We start from the raw sequence: 7,144 nt of genomic DNA, 5'->3' as shown, positions 1-7,144 counted from the left end.
CACATGCCTGTAGTCCCAGCCAAGTGGGGGGTGGAGGTGGGAAGATCACTTGAGCCCGGAAGTTCGAGGCTGCAGTGAGCCGTGATCATACCACTGTACTCCAGCCTGGGCGACAGAGTGAGATCCTGTCTCAAAAAAAGAAAATGCAGCCTTGGCAACATGGCAAGACCCGTCTCCACAAAAAATACAAAAATTAGGCGTGGCGGTGCACCTGTAGTCCTAGCTACTCTGGGGGCTGAGGCAGGAGGATCTTTTGCGCCTAGGAGGCTGAGTTTGCAGTGAGCTGAGATCCAGACACTGCACTCCAGCCTGGGTGACAGAGTGACACTCCGTCTCAAAAAGAAAAGAAAGAAAGAAAATCATAGACTTGAATCAGGCAGCCTAGCTTTGAATCTTGGGTCAGCTAATTTACTACTAGTGTTGAGAGATGAACCCGGCTGGGCTTCTGGATCAGATGGGGACTTGGAGAACTTCTCTGTCTAGCTAAAACATTGTAAATGCACCAATCAGTGCTCTGTGTCTAGCTAAAGGTTTGTAAATGGACCAATCAGCACTCTGTAAAAACGGACCAATCAGCACTCTGTAAAATGGACCAATCAGTGCTCTGTAAAATGGATCAATCAACAGGATATGGGCGGGGCCAAATAAAGGAATAAAAGCTGGCCACCAGAGCAACCAGCGGCAACTGCTTGCTACCCTTCCACCTAGTGGGAGGTTTGTTGCTTCGCTGGCTGCAGTAAGCTTTGGGGCTGCTCCCAGTTTGGGTCGCACTACTTTTATGAGCTGTAACACTCACTGTGAAGGTCTGCCGTTTCACTCCTGAAGTCAGCAAGACCACCAACCCACCAGAAGGAAGAGACTGCAGACACATCTGAAGGTCAGAAGAAACAAACTCCGGACACACAGTTTTTAAGAACTGTCACACTCATCATGAGGGTCCGCGGTTCATTCTTTAAGTCAACGAGACCAACAACCCACCAGAAGGAACCAATTCTGGACACAGCGTGACCTAGAATGAGGTTCTTAACATCTTGGTGCCTCACTCAGCTTACTGGTGCAGTGGGGATAGTAGCAAGCTCGTGTAGTTGTAAGGATTAAATAAGTGCTTTGTACGTAATGAGGACTCACCAAATGTTAGCTATTTTTTTGTTGTGATAGGTACAAAACAAAAACCTAGGACACGTACGCAGCAGCTGGCAGACATACAATCCCTGGAGTGGGACCTGAAATTACTAAAAGCCTGGTTTCCTTTCCTTTAAAAACACACTACTCAGGTTGTATTTTGACCTTTTAAAACATTGCTACATTTTGCTTCTTCTATACTATTTTTCATGTTGTTGTTTGTTGGTGGCCTGGTTCAGGTTCTTGATTTTGCTGCACAAAAGGATTTGGGGCTGGGTACGGTGGCTCATGTCTGTAATCCCAGCACTTTGGGAGGCCGAGGCAGGCAGATCACGAGGTCAGGAGATTGAGACCATCCTGACTAACACTATGAAACCCTGTCTCTACTAAAAATACAAAAAATTAGCTGGGTGTGGTGGCGGGCGCCTGTAGTCCAAGCTATTCGGGAGGCTGAGGCAGGAGAATGGCATGAACCCGGGAGGCAGAGCTTTCAGTGAGCTGAGATCGCACCACTGCACCAGCCTGGGGACAGAGTAAGACTCGATCTCAAAAATAAAAAAAAAAAAAAATATTAAAAAAAGGATTTGGGCTGGGTGTGGGGGCTCGTGCCTGTAATCCCAGCACTTTGGGAGGCCAAGGCAGGAGGATTGCAGCTTGAGCAACATAACGAGACGCTGTCTCTCGTTGATAAAAATTTTCTTAAAAGAATTTGAAGAGTGAGTCCAAAGTAAGAGTAAGCAAAAAAGTTTATTGCAAAGCAAAAGTACTCTCTGAGAGGCAGAGCGGGTTGCTCAAAGGGAGAGATAGCAGCTAGTGTCTTTAGAGGAATTCCTTTTATGGGCTCTGTATGTGAATATTTATAAAATACTGGTGAGGTCCGGTAGGCACAGGTGGACCCACGGTTGGAGCATGCGCTAGGTCTCTATATGCTCCAACACACATGTATTGTTAGCATATAAAATCTCCACTAGGGGTGTTTTTTTACTATTAAAGTGAGGAAAAGGTTACTATAAGCTAAACCTGGAGCCTAGCTGCACATGCAAGACCCAGAGACGTCCTTGGCCCCTGCTCCCACGGCAAGAATTTGTAGCTAATAGCTTCCTGGGCTTTTGGTACTGATTGGTTGGAGATTGGGGAAGTTACATTAGGAATAAGGGACTTTTGTTCTCTTTCCCTGGCTGTACTAGGTATCAGAAACTTGTAACCATGTGGCGGTCGGCTGGTATCCTGTAGAACTGCTTACCTTGCAAAAGAGTTAGGTGCTGACACATTAGGGTGCTAGCAAGAGGAGCCTGCTGCCAAAGGGGCCCACTGGGCTTCACACAAGGGAACAAGTCTGTATGGCCTCCTAACATTACTTACCCTGCCTCGTTATCTTCCTAAAGTACACGTTATCTTCCTAAAATACAAAACTAATCATGTTCTTCTGATAGTTCCCCATTACCTTAGAATAGAGTCCAAACTTACCATATGAGTTCTTTCACGATCTGTATCTATCCCTCACCTTCTTCTCCAGATGTCCTGCCATTCCTTCATATGTACTCCATGTTCCAGGCATGGCCAACAACCTCATTCACTCAACAAATATTAACAAGTACCTAGACAGAAACTGTAAAACTAGTGAGTCAACAGGATATAAAATTGGTTTCTGCCTTCAGGGAGCTTACCTCATAAAAACATTTAATTATTATATAATCACGATAAGGGCAATGACATAAAAGTACTGTATGTAATAAAAACATAATGATAAAACTTACCAGAGCTCATTTAAACCTCTGTATCATGATCCCTGTATGTTCTTCTGCTGGTTTTCTTTTTCCACCCAACCTGCTTCCCTTTTCCTGAAAATCCTTTCTTGATCTACTTGTTCTTCTGTGCTCTCATAACACCCTGTGCATATTGCTTTCAAATAATGTATCCCACTGTTGGTTTGCTTGGGTTTTTCCTTCCAACACACTCATTCCTCTATGGGTCTCTTATCTCTGTATCCCAGGGTATTATATATTTATTGAATAAATAATGTCCATGTTTTTGACTTTTTAACTTTTTTTTTTTTTTTTGAGACAGTCTTGTTCTGTCATCCAGGCTGGAGTGCAGTGGTGTGCTCTCAGCTCATTGCAATCTCTGCCTCCCAGGTTCAAGACATCCTCCTACCTCAGCCTCCTGAGTAGCTTGGGACTACAGGCACACGCCACTACAACTGGCTAATTTTTGTATTTTGTGTAGAGACGGGGTTTCCCCATGTTGCCCAAGCTGGTTTTGAGCTCCTGGGCTCATGTGATTCTCCCACCTGGGCCTCCCAAAGTGCTGGGATTACAGGATTACTTTTTTTTTCTTTTCTTTTTTGAGACAGAGTCTCACTCTGTCGCCCAGGCTGGACTGCAGTGAGGTGATCTGGGCTCACTGCAAGCTCTGCCTCCTGGGTTCATGCCGTTCTCTACAGGATTACTTTTTATCTTGACTTTACCATAAGACTCACAAGAAGTAGCAAAAATAGTACAGTGAGTTGCTTGTGTACCCATCTTCCAGCTTCCCCCAATGGTAACATCTTATAAACTATAGTACATTATCCATAAAGGCGGCTCTGGAGAAGCAAAAGAAAAGAAAATAACAACAATAAAAAGAAACTCCAAAAACTATAGTACATTATCCAAATTAGGAATTTTTTTTGTGTGGCCAAAATTTTGTTATTTACTAGGCTTGACTTGGAATTTTTTTTGGAAAAAAAAAAGCCAAGCATGGTGGCTTACGCCTGTAATCTCAGCACTTTGGGAGGCGAAGGCAGACAGATCACTTGACCCCAGGAGTTTGAGGCCAGACTGGGCAACACGGCAAAACACCATCTCTACAAAAAATACAAAATTAGCCAGACATGGTGGCAGGTGCCTGTAGTCCCAGGTAGTCGGGAGGCTGCAGTTGGAGGATCACCTGAGCCCAGGGAGGTCAAGGCTGCAGTGAGCCGTGACCATGCTACTGCACTCCAGCCTGGGTGACAGAGTGCAACCCTGTCTGGGAAAAAAAGCTGGCCAGGCCCAGTGGCTCATGCCTGTAATCCCAGCATTTTGGGAGGCTGAGGCAGGATCTTACTGGATTTCATCATCTCTTATATGAACTAATTTCTTGCTGTGTATTATGTATTAAACATATATATGTTTGTTCTATAACATTTTATCATATGTTGTTATGGTTTGAATATTTGTACCCTCCAAATCTCATGTTGAAATGTGATCTCTAATGTTGGAGTGGGGCCCTGGTGGGAGATGTTTGGGTCATGGAGGTGGCTCCTCATGAAGGGCTGGGTGCACTCCCACTGTAATGAGTTCATGTGAGAGTAGTTTGTTTAAAAGAGCCTGGCACCTCCTTCCGTCTCTCATCATGTGATGCACTGGCTCCCTTTTTGCCGTCCACCATGACTGTAAGCTTCCTGAGGCCCTCACCAGAAGTAAATGCCTGCACTATACTTCATGTGCAGTCTGCAGCACCATAAGCCAAAATAAGCCTCTTTTTGAAATAAATTACCCAGTCTCAGGTATTCCTTTATAACAACACAAAACTGACTAACACATATGTATACATTTACACATAGTCAAGATACAGAACTGTTCTGTTACCACAAAGACCTCCCTTGTGCTACCCATTAATAATGATGTCCATTTTAACTGGATTTTCTCTGTATTATTACAGGGAAGATATATTGCATATTAGCTCTGCATTGCATTCTCCCCCTCAGAAAGGCTCCTGGTAACATTCTCCCACAAATCTAAGATTTTTAAGTAGGTTAAAATAGGGTTAAAAAAAATTCTGGGCTGGACATTGTGGCTCATGCCTGTAATCCCAGCACTTTGGCAGGCTGAGGCAGGCTGATCACGAGGTCAAGAGATGGAGACCATCCTGGCCAATATGGTGAAACCCTGTACAGCTCTACTCAAAAAATTAGCTGGGCATGGTGGTGCGTGCCTATAGTCCCAGCTACTTGGGAGGCTGAGGCAGGAGAATAGCTTGAATCCAGGAGGCAGAGGTTGCAGTGAGCTGAGATCGTGCCACTGCACTCCAGCCTGGCAAAGGGCAAGGCTCCATCTCAAAAAAAAAAAAAAAAAAAAAAAAAAAAAAAAAGAATTCTGACAAACTCAATTTAATAGAGTTTAAATGAGCAAAGAACAATTCACGAATTAAGCTGCCTTCAGAACTAGAACTAGAAGCGGGGCTAAGCGCAGTGGCTCATGCCTGTAATCCGAGTACTTTGCGAGGCCAAGACAGGAAGATCACTTGAGGCCAGGAGTTTGAGACCAGGCTGGCCAACATGGTGAAACCCCATCTCTATTAAAAAATTTCTTTCTTTCTTTTTTTTTTTTGAGACAGAGTATCGCTCTGTTGCCTAGGCTGGAGTGCAATGACATAATCTCAGCTCACTGCGAGCTCCATCTCCCAGGTTCACGCCATTCTCCTGCCTCTGCCTCCCGAGTAGCTGGGACTACAGGCGTCCGCCACCACACCCGGCTAATATTTTTTTTTTGTAGTTTTAGTAGAGACAGGGTTTCACCATGTTAGCCAGGATAGTCTTGATCTCCTGACCTCATGATCTGCCCGTCTCGGCCTCCCAAAGTGCTGGGATTACAGGCATGAGCCAACGCGCCTGGCCAAAAAAATTAAAAAAAAAAAAAAAAAAAAAGATAAGAATTAGAAGAGATTCAGAAAGTTCTGTTCTGCTCTTCAATGTGGGCAGGAAGCATTTATGGACAGAAAATGTAAGTGAGTTACAGAAACAGCTTGATTGGTTACAGCTAGACGTTTGCCGTATATGGGAATGGTCTGATCAGTATGCTGCCTGTGATTGTCTGAAACTCAGTTGTTACAAAAACATATACTCCTAGTTAGGCTTTCAGTTTGTTCCTATACTGTTAGGCTGAGGTCATTATGTAGGGACTTAAGGTTGGAGGCATTCTGAAGGCAAATTTAGTTTAACAATATTAAAATTAACTTTAATTGTATCTTATCTCATCAATTACAATCTTAAATGATTTGTAACAGTCAGAAACAGTTAAACACTTAATTTTAGAAAATTTTTAGTCTCATGTTTCTTTTTCTTTTTTTTTTTTTTTTGAGATGGAGTTTAAGTCTTGTTGCCCAGGTTGGAGTGCAATGGCACGATCTCGGCTCACTGCAACCTCCGCCTCCCAGGTTCAAGTGATTCTCCTGCCTCAGCCTCCTGAGTAACTGGGATTACGGCGCCTACCACCACATCCAGCTAAGTTCTGTATTTTTGGTAGAGATGGGTTTTCACCATGTTGGCCAGCCTGGTCTCAAACTCTCTGACGTCAGGTGATCCACCCGCCTCGGCCTCCCGAAGTGCTGGGATTACAGGCATGAACCACCTGTGCCCGGCTGCATGTTTATTTTTCTAGGAATCATTACTGTCTTCTTTCTGTTCCAGAATCATGACAATGTTTAAAGTACAGTTTTAGGATGATACTTTTTGTGGCCATCAGTTGAAAGGAAAGATGCCTTGTTAACAATTAAAAGGAAAGATGCCTTATTAATGGAAAAGGGTTGCATGAAATAATGTTTTGCATACGGATCACAAAAGAGATGCTGTACGTTCCAAAAAAGTTTGTGTAATTGCTGGAAAATACTGATTTATGACTCCCTAAAATGGACACTGGAACTTGCTGTGATCATTCAGAGCTTTCTAAGCTCAGAGACAAGATGTCTAAGGGAGTTAAGATGATGTTTTAGGTGGACCATCAAATTAATGATGCCAAGCACCTACAGTAATTCTAAGATGGCAGCTGCAAAAGGAAAGCTGAACGGGAGTCACCCTCCCCTAATTCCAGCAGTCCCTTCTTCCTCATTGTTCCAGTCCCCTCTGAGACTTTGTTTAAGGGGATGGGAACCTTGAGATAAGGGATGGCAAACAAATACAAATATTTGAGTATAAATGTTCAACCTGTTCTTTTCCCAGTTAAGATAACACACCAAAACGATTGGCCTTTTTTGAAACCCTAGAAACATCAATCCATCCTAC

This window comes from Macaca thibetana, chromosome 3, assembly GCF_024542745.1.
Source record: "Macaca thibetana thibetana isolate TM-01 chromosome 3, ASM2454274v1, whole genome shotgun sequence".
NCBI classification, from domain to species: domain Eukaryota; kingdom Metazoa; phylum Chordata; class Mammalia; order Primates; family Cercopithecidae; genus Macaca; species Macaca thibetana.
Note: the sequence above shows the minus strand (reverse complement) of the source record.